Source organism: Lagenorhynchus albirostris, chromosome 2 (assembly GCF_949774975.1).
Source record: "Lagenorhynchus albirostris chromosome 2, mLagAlb1.1, whole genome shotgun sequence".
Lineage (NCBI taxonomy): Eukaryota > Metazoa > Chordata > Mammalia > Artiodactyla > Delphinidae > Lagenorhynchus > Lagenorhynchus albirostris.
In genome coordinates, this window is record NC_083096.1 from 38,655,300 (window position 1) to 38,678,162 (window position 22,863).

Below are 22,863 nucleotides of genomic sequence, written 5' to 3' on the forward strand. Positions count from 1 at the left end.
GCTGGGAAGAATGTCCTGCCCTGCATGATGCTCTTCCCAGTTGTTCTGCCCACCAGACATTTCCATGAAAAGTTGGATATAAATTTAATTTTCGTACATCGAATCCATTTGTAAATGTTTCTGATTTAAATAAGCCCTTTTTAGGATTATTAGTAAGACGTGTAATGTGCCCACTTCAGAGATGAGGAAATTTGGGAAGCTTTATGTCACAGTGGAACTTGAGTTGTCACAGTGTTACAGAACTCAGGTTTAGCTGCTCATCGCTCAGGAATCCAATACTGAGAGATAAGCGTTGGGTAAAAGGAAAGGTAGCTTTATTGAGGTAGCTGTCAATCCTGGCAAGAAGGTGGACTCATGTCCCAAAGAACCAACTCCCCAAGTTTTGTTCAGAAATTATATAGGGAAAAGAGGAAGGGGCTATGTGTTGAGGAGAGAGTTGCAAGGTGTGTGATCAGCTCATGGACATTCTTGGTTGGTGGTGAGACAACCAGGAGTCAACATCATCAACCTTCTGGTTCTGATTGGTCTGGGGTCTACGTGCTTGTGGGCAGCATATAGTTAACTTCTTCCACCTGGTGGGGGTTTCAGTATCTGCAAAACAGCTCAAAGGATACAGCTCAGAATATATCTATAGCCCCTGAGGAGAAACTAAAGGTCCTTGACTTTGTTTAATGGCTAAACTATTATCGTTTTGCCTTGTTTGACTTTTTCCTTTGCTTTTGCGTTTTCTCACTTCTCTGATTAAACTTACTCTTTGATTACAGTTTTTCTGCAGACGAGACAGGCGGAGGACAGTTGGGGGGGGGTTTGTCCTGGGAAGGCCCCATTGGGTCCTGCTCTGGTTACAACAGCAGATAGCCCTTGTGAGTGTCTGGGATCTACTCTTTAGAAATATACTGCTACTGGATCTCTTACAACAGAAAAAAAATGGTGATTTAAAAAAAATTTTAGAGTCATAATTCAGGCATTTCAGATAATACTGAATTGTTTGCCAGGGGCAAAAATAAGCAAACTCATTTTAGACTAAGAGACTTTTCGCTGAAGAGAAGCAACTGTGAGGCAGTATGAGAAGCTGAACGAGGATCAGGCCCTGACAGCTTTGGAGCTCCCATGGATTTCATTGTTGCAGGCTCAGCCCTGCTGGGTGTTGCTACTTCTAGACAAAGGGGCTTTGTCTCCGCTGACTTCCCAGCTCCCACCACCCCATCACGTTCAGCTGCTTGACTCCCTGCCAAAGCTTCAGAATCCTGGGGACATGACCTCTTCTGTGCATTCTCCATGACAGCCCCCTGTGGTGATGGGCACAGGCAGTGGATGTCAACGTTTAGGTCGACCCTGCCTTTGTGGAACAGTGCACAAGGCTCAGATAAAAGCTCCAAGGACTTTTTCTATTCGGAAAAATCTCTGTTCCTCTGTCCTGCTGACCATCCTTCCATCCATTCATCTGATGGTGTTGAGCACCTCTTTTCCTCATCTTTCTGTATCTCATTACCCTGCATAGGGGATGAGTAGTTTGGAGTCCTAGAATTTAGAGGGAAAATGATGAGCCAGGGTGGATAGCCAACAGATGAAGGAAATTGATTCTGTGTCCTTGGTGAAGATCATAAAATAGACCCGGGGCCATATGTAGTGACAGGAGGTTCATGGATGTCTGCTGAAAGTCTTATTGCAGCTAAAACAGAAGCCTAATAGGTTCTGAGTATTTCCTTTGGAGGTTATGGGAGGTGGCAAGCAAACGCTATTCTGGTCTAAATTCTAATCAAAAGGTGACATTAGGCATGAGTAGAAATTGTGAACTTTAGAAGGAAGCTTTTATGTCCTCTGACCAGTCCATCCTTTAAATGTCGCTAAACCTCAGCACTGCTGACCTCCTTTGTTTGGGGGCCTGTTTTGTACATTGTAGGGTGTTCAGCAGCATCCCTGGACTCCACCTCGTAGATGCCAGTAGCACCAAGTCATGACAGTCACGAATGTCTCCAGGTGTCACCACATGCCCCCTAAGGACAAAACCGCCTCTCTTTGAGAACGGCTGGCCTGCAGTCGTATTTAAGGGCTTCGTCATGCTGACTTGGCCATTTCTTACCTTTGCTCATCCTGTTTCCTCTTCTGGATCGTGCTCCACCTCTTCCCTATCTGGTCCTCACTCACACTTCACATCTGAGCCCAGGTGTCTCCTATCACAGAAGCATTGCGTGGACCTTTAACTTGGGCTTTTTAATGCGCATAGTTCCTGACACTTCTCTGCTTCTCTTTTTATCTCCTTCCACAAATACAGCTTTTAACACATGTGTTTCTGCACCCAAGTCCATGTGGAGTGCTAGGGACATAGTAGTGAACCAGACAGACAAACTTCCTGTCCCAGTGTCTCCTAGTGGGGACAGACCAACAGTAAGTAAATGAATAAACGTTAACAGCCACAGATTGAGCTAAATGATCTGAAGGAGATGAACAGGGTGATGTGTAGTCATGCTTTGGATTGAATCTTGTACCCTATTATGATAAATGTATTTGTACAGTGTTATCTTGTAGTATCCATCCTCCACCAGACTGTGAATCTCACAGGGGCAGGGCTGGGATTTAATGAGTCCTGTATCTTCAGTGCCTGGGACAGAGTAGGTGAGTATTTTGCTGAATTTAACTGCAGGAGACAGTAACACTGTGCCAGGTGGCAACATTGGCGTAAAATGCATCAGTCCTAAGTTCACCTTGATTGGCATGTACATGAATGCCGAGTGGGACAGTGTTGACAGTCAGAGCAGGGAGAGACCACCGTGGGCACAAGCAATCCCACACTGCTTCTGGGGGCAGACCTTCAGCTGAGCTCCACAGAATGGGTGGGATTTGGCAAGGTCATCTGTAGAGAAGATGCTCTTCCAGAGGGGCTCAGTGTGGTTGGAAAGGAGACGAATGTATCAGGGTGATGGTGACTCAAGGGGAAGCCTCCCTTAGGACAGTGAAAGGTTGCTGGGTCTGACCACAGTCCTCCGGTTGCCGATGATGGTAGGGAGGATTATAGCCCAAATCAGGAATACCTTTGGGTCTTATCATTCCTTTGGTGTAAAGCTGCTTGTTTCTGCCGAGAGACGCCAGTTGTGGTGGGGGAGATTGCGTAGGTGCAGCTCTCAAGGAGTGTTCGGCTTAGATATGCTGTGACGTTTGCATCCTGTTTCGTGATGTATCTTTTTCCAGGCTTGAGAGTGCCTCCCCGCGTGGGCTCCAGTGGCCTCTTGGAGCAGTCCTGCGCTGGGAACCTGTGTGTGGCCAGGGACAGGTCGAGCCCGATGCCTTTCCAGTTCTGGCCATCTGTCTCGGTGTTTGGTGGTTCCCTTTTGTCTTGCCTAGTGTTCTTGCTAGATGTCCCAAGAACATGAAGGAAACTTTTTAGTGGCCATGTTCCTTGCTTGATATTTCTAGATAGTAGGTTCTGAATCAAACTGACATGACTGAAGCTCATGTTGGGTTGTATTATCATGAATTTGTTTTCCTTTTTTTTTTATTATTATTTTTTTTGCGGTACACGGGCCTCTCACTGTTGTGGCCTCTCCCGTTGCGGAGCACAGGCTCCGGACGCGCAGGCTCAGCGGCCATGGCTCACGGGCCCAGCCGCTCCGCAGCATGTGGGATCCTTCCGGACCGGGGCACGAACCCGTGTCCCCTGCATCGGCAGGCGGACTCTCAACCACTGCGCCACCAGGGAAGCCCCTATTTTTATTTATGATTCAAGATAGTTGTTATAATGGAAAGAGCACAGGTGTGGAGTTGGATGGACTTGAGTTCAAAATGCAGTTTGCTCCATTTTGGAAAATCATTCACCTCATTTGAGCCTTAGTTTTATGTTGTGGAATATGGGAACGGGAGGTCTTATTGTGGAGAAAGAGATGATGATAAAACACCCAGCATGTATGTGGTTGGTACAGACTGGATCCTCAGTCCATGCTGCTGTGGTCATTATTTTGTCCTTCCATGGATGGTGACGTCCTTGCTTTAGAGCTAAGATTTGTTGATTCCCCCTGTCTGGCAAGGAGATAATGTTCTACAGAGAAACGTTTAAATCTAGAAGGGGATGGATTGCTACTGAAAGGAGCTCTCAAAAGCCTAATGCATTATGAAGAATTTTACATGTAATCAATTACTCATTTCTTTCCTGAGGACATCTCTTCCTGTGACAGTTCTGAAATTGGGGCCCACTTGTGAATGAGACGTTCTTTCAGAAGTCGAATCAGAGAGGAATTTTCAGTGCCTGCCAAGAAGGTTAGAAAGAGAAGATAAGATCAGAGAAGGGAAGCTTGATCACTTATGTCTTTGAATGTTAAGAGAGAAGAGGTCGTTTCTAAAGTAAAGATAAAATTTTTAGCTACTCAGATTTTACCTATAAAGATTTTAATATTCAACTTATTTATAAATTCCTCTGTAGTTTGATACTTAAAAAAAAAACCCTCAGCAAGCTCTATGTTGAATCATTTAACAAATATTCATTGAGTGGCTGCTGTGTGAGAGGCTTCTAGGCTGGGTGCTGGGGGGCTGTGACCTTCCAGGCTCTGTCTTCACTGGGCCCTGAATTCGGGGGACACTGATGCTGAGACAGTGAGGTAAGTGATGCAGCTATTCACGGGGCATGCAGAAACAGAAGGTGCCTGTAACCCAGACTCACAGAAATTAGAGCTGAGGCACTGGGGAAGGATGGGTGAAGGGAGCAGCGGGCCTAAGGACTGGATTTGAGAGAGTCCTTCAGTTTGGCTGGGAGGTTGAGTGAGAGCAAGGGATGATACAGGATAGACAGGGGCTGGATCATAAAGGCCATTGGGTGCTATAGGTGGAGCCTGGACTTTATTCAGAAGGCAAGGGACGGTTACTGAAGGGGTTGGGGCCATTGCCATTTCTTCTGAGGACTCTTTGAGGAGCCTTGGCATTTCTCTACCTTGCCCGCCTCCCCCGATCTCCCCCATTCAAGGTTTGTGCATCCCTGGACTTAACGTCCTGGAATGTATATCTCATAATGTTCCTCAAAACCCATGCATGGCTCCCCATTTCTCACAGTATGAAGTCCAGACTCGGTGGCTGACATTCAGCCCCGTTTGTCCACTGGCCCTACCTCGTTTTAGCAGCCTCATCTCCATGTAGTAACCACGTGCTACGAAATAACAGGATCGTCTGCCATTCCCCAAGGATGCCTTGAGGTTTCCTCCCCGTCATCCTCATGCAGACTGGGCACACTTCCCTGCGGCTCAAGCAACAGCCCACGTGAAACCTTTCCGGACGCCTCTCCCCCCGGCTCCTCCCCCTGTTGGCATTGATTCCTCCCTCCTATGAGCTCCATTCCCAGGACTCCTCCCCGAGCCTGTGTTATAGAGCAGTTACCTGTTTGAGATGTAAGAGGATCTTTCATCCCTGCCTCACTGGAGCAGGCATTCAGTAGTGGCGGTTGGGTTAAGGTGGACATGGCTGTCTGGTTGGGCACTTACTGTGAAGGATCATTGGCCCCCTGGCAATGTTTGCTTTGTTTCACGTGTCTCAACTCTGGCAGGTTTAGAGAGTGTAGGCCTTACCTCATTTTCATTCAGCCGTAGCTCCTCCAAGATGATTGCGGTGTTCTGGTCGTGTCTGCCTTCCTCCATCTGATGGGAACAGGTGAACGTGTGGTCTGGCTGTTTGTGTGAATTTTCAGCCCGTCCTTATGAACAGAGGATTGGATGCAGCTTTGCCCCTTCACAGAGGGGCTGCTCAGCAGAGGGAGATTCTTGTGTCCTGTGCCGGCCTCTCCAGGCAGAGAGGGTGTGGGCTGAGGAGTCTCCAAATGGTCGGAGCAAGAAGCCCGCAGACTAGTAATGGAGGGAAGGTTCTTGAGCACACGTTGGGCTTGATTCCCTCTCGTTTACATGAAGAACTCCTGCTCTTAACCTGCCAGTACACTGTCTCTTGTCTAGTCTCATCCCTGCTGGATGTCCTTCCTGATATGTAGGAGATTTGCAACTAGGCGGGGGGAAAAGTGAGGCAGTAGTGATTTCCTGGGGAGCACAGGAAAGGGAAGCTCTCTGCCTTATGTGCAAATAGGGTCTGTAATGCAGATGGATAAGCATCAAATTTGCTTATTAGCTCAATCACTAAGGCCCCTGCTTGGCCCTCCTCTCTCTTTTATATCTACTAACTCATGCAAAATATTGTTTTTTTAAAAAAAATTAATTAATGATTGATCGATTTTTGTCTGCGTTGGGTCTTCGTTGCTGCACGCGGGCTTTCTCTAGTTGCGGTGAGCGGGCGCTACTCTTTGTTGCGGTGCTTGGGCTTCTCATTGTGGTGGCTTCTCTTGTTGCAGAGTACGGGCTGTAGTCGCGCAGGATTCAGTAGTTGTGGCACACGGGCTTAGTTGCTCCGCGGCATGTGGGACCTTCCTGGACCAAGGATCAAACCTGTGTCCCCTGCATTGGCAGGCGTATTCTTAACCACTGCGCCACCAGGGAAGTCCTGCCAAATATTGTTTATTTTGTTATAAAGTTTCTTGAAGGAGCCGGGAGAAGATAAGGTGAAGTTAGAACCAAGGGTTTAGCCCTGCAGGACTAAAAAATCAGGTGTGTGTATGTGTGCATGTACACGTATGGAGGGAGAGAAGGGAGAAAAAGAAACAGATTGAGAGAGAGAGAGGTTCCCCATGACTACTTAGTAAAACCTTGAGGTGATGATATAGGTTTGGAGCAGTGAGACATTTCTCAGCCACAGGCCAGTCAGTTTACAAGTAATTCTTTGCTAATCAACTGCTTTTCTATAGGTGCTGTGGGTTAAGGGAAGTAAGAAGCATAGCTTCTCTCCTCAAGAAGCTAATACTCCATCTGAGAATGCCAGGCTGCCATGTGGCTTTAATAGGGATGATGCTCTAATTATTTAACTAAGGGCAGCAGCATCTGTCAAGCTGAAGAGATAGCAGGTGTACACAGCCAGGACAACTGACCCTGTTTGTGTGTCCTTCCTGAAAATCGGCATTACACTGAACAAAGTGTTTCCATTTTTATGAGTGTCCCTGGTTGGTATAGCCCAAAATTGCCAGGTGAGTTTCCAACCTTGGAATGACCAGGGAAGGCTCCCCAGAGGAGGTGGATCTGAGCTGAGCCTTGAACAGGAGGATGGTGTTTTGAACTGACCCGAGCCTGTCTGATTGTTGAACAAAAGTCAGATTCTTTGGTTTTACTCTTATTAGCTTCTGGTAGTTGGAGGTGGGTAGGAGTTAAATATCTTCCTTTCCTGTAACCTCACTACCAAGTGGTACGTCGTAGGGAAAGAGTTCAGATCTGAATTCTGCCACGTGTGCAAACATTTATTACTTATTTCTTCAGTGGCAGGTACAAAATCTGCCACTGAACCTGTTCTCTGTCTGTAGGTTCTCCAACAAGCACCCTGCAGGCAGGATTCATCTGAGGCTGAGGCAGTTCTACTCTGTGGGCTGGAGCAGACACCCTGCTAGTCTGACAGGGGGAATGGAACCTTATGAAGTAAAGGGACATAGAAGCACGGGGGGTGCTAGAAGGAGGGCTGTTTTCTCTGAAGCTCTGGGTGCCTGCTCCAGGGATTCTGATGCCTCACCCTTATGAGGTTATTGGAGGCTAAGAAAATTTCTAACCCACTGCCTATGTTGAACACCACTTCCTTCATTTGTACATTACTTATTTCTAACATCCTTAATGCCAATAAATTCTCAGGTGCAGCTTTCAATACCAATATTGAAATCATTTGAATTGTAGCCATGTCTGGAACTGGATTTCTGACTGGGACCCTTCGGAGGCTAACTCATTCCTTCTGGAATGTGGACTCTGCATTTGGGCACTTTTATTGTCAAGAACAGTCCCTCAGGGTAGAGGGGGTTGTTTATACAACACATCCTATGTGAGTGCTCCAACAGATAGGATTCTGAGAGTAGAAGGAGCAGAGTTCAGCAGCGGCTTAGAGCTGAAATTTGGGGAGAGACATGGGGGAGGGGGGAGGAGGGGAAACCCTTCCTTTTCCCAGTACATTCCCTAAAAGTGATGCCTGTCACCATTCTTTAAAAGGTTATTACCTTTTAAAATCATGACATGACAGTTGATAAGTCTCTGTTAAAAAGAAATTAGAAGCAGCTGCAGGATAAAAGTGAGATCATGGGCCCGTGGGAGATGTGAAGGGTGGTGTCTTTGTGTGGGGAACTGACTGAAGCCACTTGCAGGATCACAGTATCTGCTGAAAAGTTCACGTTGGTGAGGGTTAGTTAGTCCATTATAATTTTGCTCGTGGGTTGTATGAAGGCAGTTCTCCAGCTAAATTTGATCACACATATAGACATTTATTAGGCAAGCAGTAGAAACCAGTTCACACCAGCCTGTTTGCTGGACTGGGTGAAGTTTCAGGAGGCTCTTTGTCCTTTAGGAGCTGGTACCACTACCATGCATTTAAGGTTCCTCTCGTGGCTATGACATCATGCACTGGGGATTCTGGACAATCTGGCATCAGACCACCACATACTTTCCAACTTGGAACTGAATACAGGACCTTTGAGTGGGGCTTCAGGGCCATCACTTAGGATATATGTTTTCAACATTTTAGATTCTTCATTACATAGGGGAGGGAAGGGGAACGGTTCAGTTGTTTTAGCCAATGTTTCTGACGTGAGTGGCAACCGGCAAGTCAACACTTCATCAGTGGAAATTCATTTGACATAAATTTATGACATTTTACTAGAACAGCTCAGGCAGAAAACCAATAAAACTTTATAAGCTTCTTACTTATAATACTAAAACTGTGTAGGTTAATCAGAACAGTTCAGGTAGAAAACCAATAAAACCTTAGCCTATAAGCTTCTTATAATACTAAACCTTGTAGGTTAAGAGGAATAATGGCATGTTGAAAGCGGCAGGAAGATGGGTTATTTCAGAAAGATCATGTCTTTTATTACAACATCAGACACTAGCCCTGCCAAAGCAAGGCCTCAAAAAGTTTGTGCAACATTCAGACTTAGTTCTCTTCACGGAAATCTTTAGTAAAAGGCGAAAGATTTATTCTATCTGAAGAGAAAGCAGACTCTAACGCTGGTTTACTAAGCTCATTTCTCCAGTAACCGCGGATCCACCTTCACAGATGGTGGCTCTTTATCCCCAAGGGCACTTCCTGCTTAAAGTTTGTACAAGGGATTTTGTAAGCAAACTTCTCATAGTTAGAAATGTGGAGTTGAAAGGAATATTCTTTTAAACTTGAAAGGATTGTACTCTATACAGGGTACTGTGGGTATGCAAATGAGAAGTCTGACTCATCAACTTTGAGATTCTGCAAATACCATAGTATTCCTAGCATGCCTCAGGAACCACCATTAGGGGGCGAAGCAGAGGTCTACGTGGCTGGGCTTTAAACCCCATCCTGGTTCAACCACGGAAACTGCAGTTTTTGTATGTGGTATATTGGGACTTTTGAGTGTGGTTCTATTCCTTTCCTTTCATTAACCACCAACACAGTTAAAATACAGAACCAGAAAGAACTTCCTTTCTGCCTCTTTCTAGTCACACCCATCCTGCTCTCGCCATCCCGAACCCATGGAAGCCACAGTTTTGTCTTTCCATCTCATGATTTTGTCATTTGAGAATGTTATATAAATGGACTCATACGGTATTATAACCTTTGGAGACTCGCTCCCTCCCCCGCCCCCAGCTTAATGCCCTTGAGATTCATACAAGTTGTGTGTATCAGTAATTTATTCCTTTTCTTTGCAGGGTATTAGTTAATGATATGGATGGACCACAGTTTGTTTAACCATTCGACCCGTGAAGGACATTTCGGTTGTTTCCAGTTTTTGGCTATTATAAATAAATCTGAGGTGAATATTTGTGTACAGGTTTTCATGTGAACTTAAGTTTTATTTTCTCAGGGATAAATACCCAGGTGTTTGATTGCTGGATCGTATGATAAGTACATGTTTGGTTTTATGAAAAACTGTATGAACTGTTTTCCAAAATGGCTCTACCATTTTACATTCCCACCAGAAAAAGGTATGAGATACTCAGTTTCTCTGCACACTTACTAGCATCTGACCTTATTAACATTTTAAATTTCAGCTATTCTGATAGGCGGGTAGTGATATCTCATCATGGTTTTCATTTGCGTTTCCCTAATAGTTAAAGACGTTGAACATATTTTCATGCGCTTATTTGTCATCTCTATATACTCTTTAGTGAAATTCTGTTCATATCTTTTGCCCATTTTTACTTGGAGTGTTCGGTTTATTTTCACTGTTGAGTTCAGAGAGTTCTCTGTATAGTCTAGATACTAGTTCTTTGTCAGGTAGGTGGTTTGCAAATATTATTTCTCAGACGGTAGCTTGACTTTTCATCCTCTTGGTAGGGTCTTTCACAGAAATCCAGTTTATTAATTTTTTTTTCTCTTAAGAACTGTGCTTTTGGTGTCATGTCTAAGTACTCTTGGCCTAGTTTTATGACCCAAAGATTTTTCCCCCCCCAACAAAGTTTCCTAGTTTTGCATTTTACCTTTAAGTCTGTGATCCCTTTTGGGTTAATTTTTGTGTTAATTTAGGTAGAGATTTATTATTATTATTTTTTTGCTTATGGATATCCAATTGCTACAGCACCTTTTGTTGAAAAGACTGCCTTCTTCTATTGAATTGTTTCACACCTTTGTCATAAATCAGTTGGCCAAACTTGTGTGGCTCTATTTCTGGGTTTTCATTTCTGTTCCATTGATATATGTATCTGTCTTTACACTAATGCCACATTTTCTTGATTACTGGTGAGTCTTAAAATCAAGTAACGTAATCTAACTTTATTCTTTTTTTCCAAATTGTTTTAGCTCATTTAGTTCCTTTGCCTTTCCAAATATGCTTTAGAATAAGCTCTTCTATATCTACAAGACTTTTTGCTGGGATTTTGGTACAATTCTGATAAATTTATAGATCAATTTGGAAAATTGATGTCTTCACTATGTTGAATTTTCCAATCCATGAACACAGTGTGCCTTTAGCCTTATTTACATCTTTGCGGATTTATTTCATTAGTATTTTGTAGTTTTTAGGAGACAAATTCTATACATGTTTTGTTACCTTTATGCCTAAGTATTTTATTTTTTGAGTGATTATAAATGGTTTTACATTTTAAATTTCAATTTCCACATGTTCATTGCTAGTATATAGAAGTACAGTTGGCTTTTATATGTTGATCTTATATCCTATGGCTTTTCTGAGCTCATTTATTCCTTATTGGAGGGGTTTTTTTTCCTTTCTTTTTGGACAGACTTGTTGAGTTTTTCTGTGTAAACAATCATGTCACCTGCAAATCAGGACATTCTCATGTCTTCCTTTTCAATCTGTTATGACTCCTCTTTTCTTTTCTTATTGTGCTGGCTAGGACTTCTAGTATTATGTTGAATAAGAGTTATGAGAGTGTACATCCTTGGCTTTTTCCCAGTCTTAACCATTAACATCAGTCATTCACCATTAACTATGATGTTTCTGCAGGTTTTTCTGTAGATGTTCTTTATCAAGGGGGGAAAGTTTCCCTCTATTCCTAGTTTTCTGAGAATTTTTATGAATCAGTATTGAATTTTGTTAGATGATTTTTCTGCATCAATTGGTATGATGATGCTATTTTTCTTCTTTAATTAAGAAAATGTTAATATGTTGTATTACTTTGATTGATTTTTGAGTATTGAACCAGCCTTGCATCCCTGGGATAAACTCCACTTGGTCATGGTGTATAATTTTTTTATATATGTAGCTGGACTACACTTGCTGATATTCTGCTGAGATTTTTCTTGTCTGTGTTCAGGAGGGATATTAGACTGTAGTTCTCTCTTTCTCTCTGAGTACTGTCTATGTCTGATTTCTGACTGATTATATATGGTCTTGTATCTTTAATTTCAGATTTCATGTGTTTATTACTAGACTTAGAAAATGAGTTCGGCAGTATCTCCCCTATTACAGAGAGGTTCTTTAGGTGTCAGGTAGAATTCTTTAGTGAAACCACGTGGGACTGGAGATTTCTTTTTAGGGATTTAAAAACTATGAATTCAATTTGTTTGAAGGTTAAAATGATATATATATATATATTTTTTTTTTAATTTTTGAATTTTATTAAATTTATTTTTTTATACAGCAGGTTCTTATTAGTCATCAATTTTATACACATCAGTGTATACATGTCAATCCCAATCGCCCAATTCATCACACCCCCGCCCCCACCCCCCACGCCGCTTTCCCCACTTGGTGTCCATACGTTTGTTCCCTACATCTGTGTCTCAATTTCTGCCTTGCAAACTGGTTCATATGTACCATTTTTCTAGGTTCCACACATATGCGTTAATATATGGTATTTGTTTTTCTCTTTCTGACTTACTTCACTCTGTATGACAGTCTCTAGATCCACCCATGTTTCAACAAATGACCCAATTTCGTTCCTTTTTATGGCTGAGTAATACTCCATTGTATATATGTACCACATCTTCTTTATCCATTAGTCTGTCAATGGGCATTTAGGTTGCTTTCATGACCCGGCTAATGACCCGGCTATTGTAAATAGTGCTGCAATGAACATTGGGGTGCATGTGTCTTTTTGAATTATGGTTTTCTCTGGGTGTATGCCCAGTAGTGGGATTGCTGGATCATATGTTAACTCTATTTTTAGTTTTTAAAGGAACCTCCATACTGTTCTCCATAGTGGCTGTATCAATTTACATTCCCACCAACAGTGCAAGAGGGGTCCCTTTTCTCCACACCCTCTCCAGCATTTGTTGTTTGTAGATTTTCTGATGATGCCCATTCTAACTGGTGTGAGGTGATACCTCACTGTAGTTTTGATTTCCATTTCTCTAATAATTAGTGATGTTGAGCAGCTTGTCATATGCTTCTTGACCATCTGTATGTCTTCTTTGGAGAAATGTCTATTTAGGTCTTCTGCCCATTTTTGGATTGGGTTTTTTTAATATTGAGCTGCATGAGCTGTTTCTGTATTTTGGAGATTAATCCTTTGTCTGTTGATTGGTTTGCAAATATTTTCTTCCATTCTGAGGGTTGTCTTTTCATCTTGTTTATGGTTTCCTTTGCTGTGCAAAAGCTTTGAAGTTTCATTAGGTCCCATTTGTTTATTTTTGTTTTTATTTCCATTACTCTAGGAGGTGGATCAAAGAAGATCTTGCTGTGATTTATGTCAAAGAGTGTTCTTCCTATATTTTCCTCTAAGAGTTTGATAGTGTCTGGTCTTGCATTTAGGTCTCTAATCTATTTATTTATTTATTTATTTATTTATTTTTTGTGGTATGCGGGCCTCTCACTGTCATGGCCTCTTCCGCTGTGGAGCACAGGCTCCGGACGCGCAGGCTCAGTGGCCATGGCTCACGGGCCCAGCCGCTCCGCGGCATGTGGGATCTTCCCGGACCGGGACACGAACCCGTGTCCCCTGCATCGGCAGGTGGACTCTCAACCACTGCGCCACCAGGGAAGCCCTCTAATCTATTTTGAGTTTGTTTTTATGTATGGTGTTAGGGAGTGTTCTAATTTCATTCTTTTACATGTAGCTGTCCAGTTTTCCCAGCACCACTTATTGAAGAGACTTTCTTTTCTCCATTGTATATCCTTGCCTCCTTTGTCATAGATTAGTTGACCATAGGTGAGTGAGTTTACTTCTGGGCTTTCTATCTTGTTCCATTGATCTGTGTTTCTCTTTTTGTGCCAGTACCATATTGTCTTGATTACTATAGCTTTGTAGTATAGTCTGAAGTCAGGGAGTCTGATTCCTCCGGCTCCATTTTGTTCCCTCAAGACTGCTTTGGCTATTCGGGGTCTTTTGTGTCTCTATACAAATTTTAAGATTTTTTGTTCTAGTTCCGTAAAAAATGCCATTGGTAATTTGATAGGGATTGCATTGAATCTGTAGATTGCTTTGGGTAGTAGAGTCATTTTCACAATATTGATTCTTCCAATCCAAGAACATGGTATATCTCTCCATCTGTTGGTATCATCTTTAATATCTTTCATCAGTGTCTTATAGTTTTCTGCATACAGGTCTTTTGTCTCCCTAGGTAGGTTTATTCTTAGGTATTTTATTCTTTTTGTTGCAGTGGTAAATGGGAGTGTTTCCTTAATTTCTCTTTCAGATTTTTCATCATTAGTGTATAGGAATGCAAGAGATATCTGTGCATTAATTTTGTATCCGGCTGCTTTACGAAATGCATTGATTAGCTCTAGTAGTTTTCTGGTAGCCTCTTTAGGATTCTCTATGTAGAGTATCATGTCATCTGCAAACTTTGACAGTTTTACTTCTTCTTTTCCAATTTGTATTCCTTTTATTTCTTTTTCTTCTCTGATTGCCATGGCTAGGACTTCCAAAACTCTGTTGAACAATAGTGGTGAGAGTGGACATTCTTCTCTTGTTCCTGATCTTAGAGGAAATGCTATCAGTTTTTCACCGTTGAGAATGATGTTTGCTGTGGGTTTGTCCTATATGGCCTTTATTATGTTGAGGTAGTTTCTGTCTATGCCCACTTTCTGGAGAGTTTTTATCATAAATGAGTGTTGAATTTTGTCAAAAGCTTTCTCTGCATCTATTGAGATGATCATATGGTTTTTATTCTTCAGTTTGTTAATATGGTATATCACATTGATTGATTTGCATATATTGAAGATTCCTTGCATTGTTGGGATAAATCCCACTTGATAATGGTGTATGATCCTTTTAATGTGCTGTTGGATTCTGTTTGCTAGTATTTTGTTGAGGATTTTTGCATCGATATTCATCAGTGATATTGAACTGTGATTTTTTTTTTTGTAGTATCTTTGTCTGGTTTTGGTATCTGGGTGATGGTGGCCTCTTAGAATGAGTTTGGGAGTGTTCCTTCCTCTGCAATTTTTTGGAAGAGTTTGAGAAGGATGGGAGTTAGCTCTTCTCGAAATGTTTGATATAATTCACCTGTGAAGCCATCTGGTCCTGGACTTTTGTTTGTTGGAAGATTTTTAATCACAGTTTCAATTTCATTAGTTGTGATTGGTCTGTTCATATTTTTTATTTCTTCCTGGTTCAGTCTTGGAAGGTTATACCTTTCTAAGAATTTGTCCTTTTCTTCCAGGTTGTCCATTTTATTGGCATAGAGTTGCTTGTAGTAGTCTCTTAGGATGCTTTGTATTTCTGGGGTGTCTGTTGTAACTTCTCTTTCTTCATTTCTAATTTTATTGATTTGAGTCCTCTGCCTCTTTTTCTTGATGAGTCTGGCTAATGGTTTATCAATTTTGTTTATCTTCTCAAAGAACCAGCTTTTAGTTTTATTGATCTTTGCTCTTGTTTTCTTTGTTTCTATTTCATTGATTTCTGCTCTGATCTTTATGATTTCTTTACTTCTGCTAACTTTGGGTTTTGTTTGTTCTTCTGTCTCTAGTTCCTTTAGGTGTAAGGTTAGATTGTTTATTTGAGATTTTTCTTGTTTCTTGAGGTAGGCTTGTATAGCTATAAACTTCCCTCTTAGAACTGCTTTTGCTGCATCCTGTGGGTTTTGGATCATCGTGTTTTCATTGTCATTTGTCTCTAGGTATTTTTTGATTTCCTCTTTGATTTCTTCAGTGATATCTTGGTTATTTAGTAACGTATTGTTTAGCCTCCATGTGTTTGTGTTTTTTACGTTTTGTTCCCCTGTAATTCGTTTCTAATCTCATAGCATTGTGGTCAGAAAAGATGCTTGATATGACTTCAATTTTCTTAAATTTACTGAGTTTTGATTTGTGACCCAAGATGTGATCTATCCTGGAGGATGTTCCATGCACACTTGAGAAGAAAGTGTAATCTTCTCTTTCAGGATGGAAAGTCCTATAAATATCAATTAAATCTATCTGGTCTATTGTATTATTTAAAGCTTCTGTTTCCTTATTTATTTTCATTTTGGATGATCTGTCCATTGGTTTAAGTGAGGTGTTAAAATCCCCCACTATTATTGTGTTACTGTTGGTTTCCTCTTTTATAGCTGTTAGCAGTTGCCTGATGTATTGAGGTGCTCCTATGTTGGGTGCATAAATGTTTGTAATTGTTATCTCTTCTTGGATTGATCCCTTGATCATTCTGTAGTGTCCTTCCTTGTCTCTTGTAACATTCTTTATTTTAAAGTCTATTTTATCTGATATGAGTAGTGCTACTCCAGCTTTCTTTTGATTTCCATTTGCATGGAATACCTTTTTCCATCCCCTCACTTTCAGTCTGTATGTGTCCTTAGGTCTGAAGTGGATCTCTTGTAGATAACATATATATGGGTCTTGTTTTTGTATCCATTCAGCAAGCCTGTGTCTTTTGGTTGAAGCATTTAATCCATTCACGTTTAAGGTAATTTTTGATATGTATGTTCCTATGACCATTTTCTTAATTGGTTTGGGTTTGTTTTTGTAGGTCCTTTTCTTCTCTTGCGTTTCCCACTTAGAGAAGTTTCTTTAGCATTTGTTGTAGAGCTTGTTTGGTGGTGCTGAATTCTCTTAGCTTTTGCTTGTCTGTAAAGCTTTGGATTTCTCCGTGAAATCTGAATGAGATCCTTGCGTGGTAGAGTAATCTTGGTTGTAGGTTCTTCCCTTTCATCACTGTAAGTATATCATGCCACTCCCTTTTGGCTTGTAGAGTTTCTGCTGAGAATTCTACTGTTAACCTTATGGGAGTTCCCTTGTATGTTATTTGTCATTTTTCCCTTGCTGCTTTCAATAATTTTTCTTTGTCTTTAATTTTTGCCAGTTTGATTACTATGTGTCTTGCTGTGTTTCTCCTTGGGTTTATCCTGTATGGGACTGTCTGTGCTTCCTGCACTTGGGTGGCTCTTTCCTTTCCTATGTTAGGGAAGTTCTTGACTATAATCTCTTCAAATATTTTCTCGGGTCCTTTCTCTCTCTCTTCTCCTTCTGGGACCCCTATAATGCGAATGTTGTTGTGTTTAATGTTGTCCCAGAGGTCTCTTAGGCTGTCTTTATTTCTTTTCATTCTTTTTTCTTTATTCTGTTCTGCAGCCGTGAATTCTACCATTCTGTCTTCCAGGTCACATATCCGTTCTTCTGCCTCAGTTATTCTGCTATTGATTCCTTTGAGTGTAGCTTTCATTTCAGTTATTGTATTGTTCATCTCTGTTTGTTTGTTCTTTAATTCTTCTAGGTCTTTGTTAAACATTTCTTACACCATCTCGATCTTTGCCACCATTCTTTTTCCGAGGTCCTGGATCATCTTCACTATTATTATTCTGAATTCTTTTTCTGGAAGGTTGCCTACCTCTACTTCATTTGGTTGTGTTTCTGGGGTTTTATCTTGTTCCTCATCTGACACATAGCCCTCTGCCTTTTCATCTTGTCTCTCTTTCTGTGGATGTGGTTTTTGTTCCACAGCCTGCAGTATTGTAGTTGTTCCTGCTTCTGTTGTCTGCCTTCTGGTGGATGAAGCTATCTAAGAGGCATGTGCAAGTTTCTTGATGGGGTGGACTGGTGGTGGGTAGAGCTGACTGTTGCTCTGGTGGGCAGAGCTGAGTAAAACTTTAATCTGCTTTTCTGATGATGGGTAGGGCTGGGTTCCCTCCCTTTTGGTTGTTTGGCCTGAGGCAACCCAACACTGGAGACTACCTGGGCTCTTTGATGGGGCTAATGGAAGACTCTGGGGGGGGGTCACACCAAGGAGTACTTCCCAGAACTTCTGCTGCCTGTGTCCTTGTCCTCACGGTGAGCCACAGCCTCCCCCTGCTTCTGCAGGAGATCCTCCAACGCTAGCAGGTAGGTCTCGTTCAGTCTTTGCTGGGGTCACTACTCCTTCCCCTGTGTTCCGATGTGCACACTACTTTGTGTGTGCCGTCCAAGAGTGGAGTCTCTGTTTCCCCCAGTCCTGTTGAAGTCCTGCATTCAAATCCCACTAGCCTTCAAAGTCTGATTCTCTAGGAATTCCTCCTGCCGTTGCCAGACCCCCAGGTTGGGAAGCCTGATGTGGGGCTCAGAACCTTCACTCCAGTGGGTGGACTTCTGTGGTATAAGTGTTCTCCAGTCTGTGAGTCACCCACCCAGTGGTTATGGGATTTGATTTTACTGTGATTGCGCCCCTCCTACCGTCTCATTTTGGCTTCTCCTTTGTCTTTGGATGTGGAGTATCTTTTCTGGTGAGTTCCAGTGTCTTCCTGTCCATAACTGTCCAGCAGCTGTTCGTGATTCTCATGTTCTCACAAGAGGGAGTGAGAGCACGTCCTTTTATTCCACCATCTTGGTTCAGGGCCTGCCCCGTGATTTGTCTGAGAGGGGCTGAGAACCTTAGGGAGGCCAAAATGTTATATTTTTATTGGGTGAATTTTGGTAGTTTGTGCTTTTTGAGGAATTAGGCCATTTAATCTAAGTTGTCAAATTTATGTGTATAGAGTTTTTCTTAGTATGTCTTATTATCCTCATAATGTCTGTGGACTTTGTAGTGATAGCCCCCTTTTTATTCCTGATTTTGGTAATTTGGGTCATCTTCTTCTTTATTTTTTGCTTGTTTTCTGGAAATTTGTGAGCGTATTGATTTTTATAGAGAACCAGCTTTTTGTTTCATGAGGTTTCTCTATTTTTCTGTTTTTGATTTCATTGATTTCTGCTCTTTATGTCCTTCTTCTTGCTTGCTCTGTGTTTGTTTTGCTTCTCATTTTCTAGTTTCTTGTGGTGGTAGCTTAGAATTTTGAGATTTTTGCTCTAATGTAACTGTTAAGTGTTTTATTTTCTTCAGCACTGCTTTAGCTATACATTTTGATAAATTGTCTTTTCATTTTTTAAAAAATTAATTAATTTTTGGCTGCGTTGTGTCTTCGTTGCTGCGTGGGGCTTTCTCTAGTGGTGGCGAGTGGGGTCTACTTTCCATTGTGGTGCGCGGGCTCCTCATTGTGGTGACTTCTCTTTGTTGCAGAGCACGGGCTCTAGGTGTGCGGCCTTCAGTAGTTGTGCCATGCAGGCTCAGTATTTGCTCCATGGCATGTGAGATCTTCCCAGACTAAGGCTCGAACCCATGTCCCCTGCGTTGGCAGGTGGATTCTTAACCACTGCACCATCAGGGAAGTCCCTGTCTTTTCGTTTTTATTCAGTTCTATTTATTTTTTATTTCCCTTATTTGACTCGTGTTATTTAGAAAAGTGTTTGGAGAGTTTACTATTATGTTTCTGATACTGATTTCTAGTTTGATTCCATTGTTGTCAGAGAATACACTCTGTATGATGAAATTCTTTTAAATTTGTTGGGATTCGTTTTATGGCCCAGGATATAGTCTATCTTAATGAATGTTCCATGGGTACTTGTAAAGAATGTATATTCTGATGTTGTTGAATGGCATGTTCTACAAATGTTGATTAGATCCTGTTGGTTGGTAGTGGTAAGTTTTTTTGTATCCTTAATGATTTTCTGTCTGGTAGTTTTATCAGTTGCTGAGAGAGAGGTGTTAAAGTCTCCAACTATAGTTGTGGATTTGTCTATTTTTATCTGTTCTATCAGGTTTTGCTTCATATGTTTTACAGCTCTGTTGTTGGGTGCATATACATTGAGGATTGTTATGTCTTCTTTATGGATTGACTGTTTTATCATAACTTAATGATCCTTTCTGACACTGGTGATTTTCTTTCACTGAAATCTACTTTATCTGATATTAATATAGTCACTCCTGCTTTCTTTTGATTAATATTTGTAGGCCATATCCTTTTCTAGCCTTTTATTTTCAACCTACCTATATCGTTATTTTGAAGTGAAGTTCTTGTAGATGGCATAGAGTTAGATTGCTTCTTAAAAGTCCATTCTGCCAATCTCTGTCTTTTAATTGGTATATTTAATTTGATTGGGTTCAGATTCTTGAATCTTTAGGTTTATTCCTTTTGCAAATTTGGGAAATTTTTAGTTTTTATTCCTTTGAATATTTTTTCATCCCCACATTTTTCTTCTTTCTTTCTAGGATTCCAATGACACAAATGTTAGACCTTTTATAACCGTGTTACAGGTCCCTGAGGCTCTGTTTATGTTTTTCAGCCTATTTTTTTCTCTGTTATTCAGACTGTGTAATATCTGTTGACATATCTTTAGGCTCAGTATTTCTTTCCTCTGTAATCTACCTCTGCTATTAAGTCCATCCAATGAGTTATTTTATTTTATTTTATTTATTCCTCAAGTCCTGAGGTCCCTAGCCAGTCTGCCTTCTTCTTTCCATCTTTCAGAATCTTCTTATGTTTGTTTTATAATTACATCCAGGGTTTTTAGCTGTCCTTAGTGGGGGGTGGTTAGGGAGAAATGTGTTCATTGTATCTTGACTGGAACTAGAAGTCTCTGTGTTGAAGTATTTAAAATAAATTCAGAAATGATAAAAAAAAAAACGATAAGTCATTTTAATAACAAATAAGTTTCTGCAGAGAGATGGCTGAGGCAAATGCACTGTGGGGGAATGGTTGGTGGAGATGTGCCCGGAAGATGTAGTGAGCCTTGGATCTTGTTTTTGTTTGTTTGCATTCCCAGCCTTGGAGGTATCTCAGCTACTGTGATGGCTGACAATTCTAAGGGATGCTTTGGGAGGGAAAGGTATAGAAAACCTCCCTTCTCCTGTGTTTCTCCTTTACTCTCATAATACTACCACACTTACAGTACTTCTGACACCAGCTGTGTGTGCGGTTTCCCCACACCAAGCAGTTCTGCAAAACAGCCGGGTGTCCTACAGTTTAACTCAATTCTGACAGTACCTGGAGATAGCATCAGATCCCACAGGTTAAGGGCTCAACCCCACAAGACTGCTCCCCCTACCTCCCTTAAGGTGCCAACCGCAAGTCCGGTTTGTTACCTTTGTTTCTGAACAACTGGTTTTAAATCGGAGCTTCCCACCACCCCTTCCTCAGGTTCAATTAATTTGCTAGAGCAGCTCACAGAACTCAGGAAAACAGTTAACTTACTGTTTACTGGTTTATCATAAAAGGATGTAATAAAGGATGATCATCCAGATGGAAGAAATGCATAGGGCAGGGTATGTGGGAAGGGGCATGGAGTTTTCATGCCCTCTCCGAGAGCGTCACTCTCCCAGGACCTCTATGTGTTCACCAATCTGGAAGCTCTCTGAACTCCGTCCTTTTGGGATTTTTATGGAGGCTTCCTCATGTAGGCAGGATCGATCAGTAACTTCATTTCTAGGCCTTCTCCCTTCTCTGGACAACGGGGAGTGGGGCTGAAAATTCCAAGCTTCTAATCCCGGCTTGGTCTTTCTGGTGACCAGCCCGCATCCAGTAGCCCACTAAAAGTCACCTTATTAGAACAAAAGACACTGCTGTTACTCAGGAAATTCCAGGGGATTTAGAAGCTTTGTGTCAGGAACCAGGGTCAAAGACCAAATATTCAAACAAAAGGTGTTCCTAGTGCTCTTATCACAGGAAATTCCAAGGTTTCAGAAGTTCTGTGCTAGGCACCATGGGCAGTCAACAATATACATTTTCTGTTATTTCACAGGGAGGTCTCTCTTTGAGAGCTTGGGCAGCCAGCTAATGGGCAAAGGGGACAGATTGAAAAGATACATGGGAGAATCCTTCCACATACTCTGATTGCTCACTTTCCTGGTCTTTCATGCAGTGTGTAAAATTCAAGGAGAGAAATGGTATGTGGGATTATGAAAAGCTCCCCTCCTCCCCCCTAGATGGATGGCAAAAATGTCAGTTTTTCCTTTTTCTCTCTTGTATTATTCTTACCATTCTTAATTGGCCTTCTGCCCTGGGGACCTTCAACATTTTGGGATTCCATCTGGAGTTGTAGTTTGCTAGTATTGGCCCACCACAGAGACGTTACATGTTAATGAGTTTTCTTGAATGTGTGAAGACTTCCTAAGAAGAAAGCAAATTCTCCGAGCGTGAGGGCCATTTTAGGGGCCGTGGCTCCCAAAGGACTGGGGATCATTGTTTTTTTCTCCGTGTTACTGTGACTTTGTCTTTTTGGTGTTCTGGAGGAGTGACACTAATGAGATGCATGATTTATTAGCATAGTTTGTAGCTGGGAAATCTTATGAGCTTGTATAACTTGCTGTCTAGTCATCCCATTCTATTAATTTTTTTTTTTTTTGGTCATGACCCCTAACTTATTTAGCAGCTTTATTGTTTATAGCTCACTTCTCTACATACCTTATAGAAAATATGGTTAGTGTTTTAACAGTTTGACAGATATGGGGACTATAATATAGTTTTTGTGCCTTTGATTTCATACCAGAATTTAATATTTCTTTTAAAAAATTGATTCTTTTTTAGCTTTAGGAAGAAAGGGAGAAATATGGAACAGACAAAGTACAGAGAGAGAATCTATATATGTTTGATCACGTATATTGCACATATCTTGAATAATCTGGAGCAACTTCTAGAAAGCAGGGAGGTAGAGGTATAGCCTGAGGATGTTACTGAGTTTGGGTTGGCAACTGGGTTGAAGAGATTCAAAGAATCCACCCACATTAATTAGGTCCCCTTGATGAATTAAGTCATTTTGAGAGGTTTTCTCTGTCCTTGTGCAGAACACCTCCCACCCCCATTATACCCTGGACCTATTTGCAAGGCTTAGATCCTGAGGGCCAGTTAAGAGACTGGATGGTACATGTTAAACAGTACTGTTGTTACCGAGTCCAAGCTTGCTCTGCTTGCCACACGACAGACCAATAAATCGGGAGACGAGGCGTTGAGGCAAGGCATAGCGACTTTATTCGGAAAGTCGGCAGACTGAGAAGATGGCGGACTAGGGTCCCCGAGAAACCATCTTACGGGGTCTGGATGACAGTTTCTTTTATAGAACAGAAGGGGAGGAGGTGAGGAAGTACAGTAAAAAGGCCATTTATCTTGCAAAATAGGACGGGGATGTTCTGCAGCCATCCACAGGTGGGCAGGGTCAGAATGTATCTCTGT

The 22,863-nt window shown here is 41.7% G+C and overlaps 1 protein-coding gene and 1 non-coding gene across 8 annotated transcripts in view; one reads left to right on the top strand and one right to left on the bottom strand.

Annotated features, from left to right (window-relative positions):
* Positions 1-22,863, top strand: part of HHAT (hedgehog acyltransferase) — a 367,203-nt gene that overhangs the window by 27,435 nt on the left and 316,905 nt on the right. The gene's annotated exons all lie outside the window — the stretch shown is intronic.
* LOC132516638 (U5 spliceosomal RNA) lies at positions 8,928-9,043 on the bottom strand. Its single transcript, XR_009539445.1, has one exon. It is a non-coding gene; the product is annotated as a U5 spliceosomal RNA (small nuclear RNA).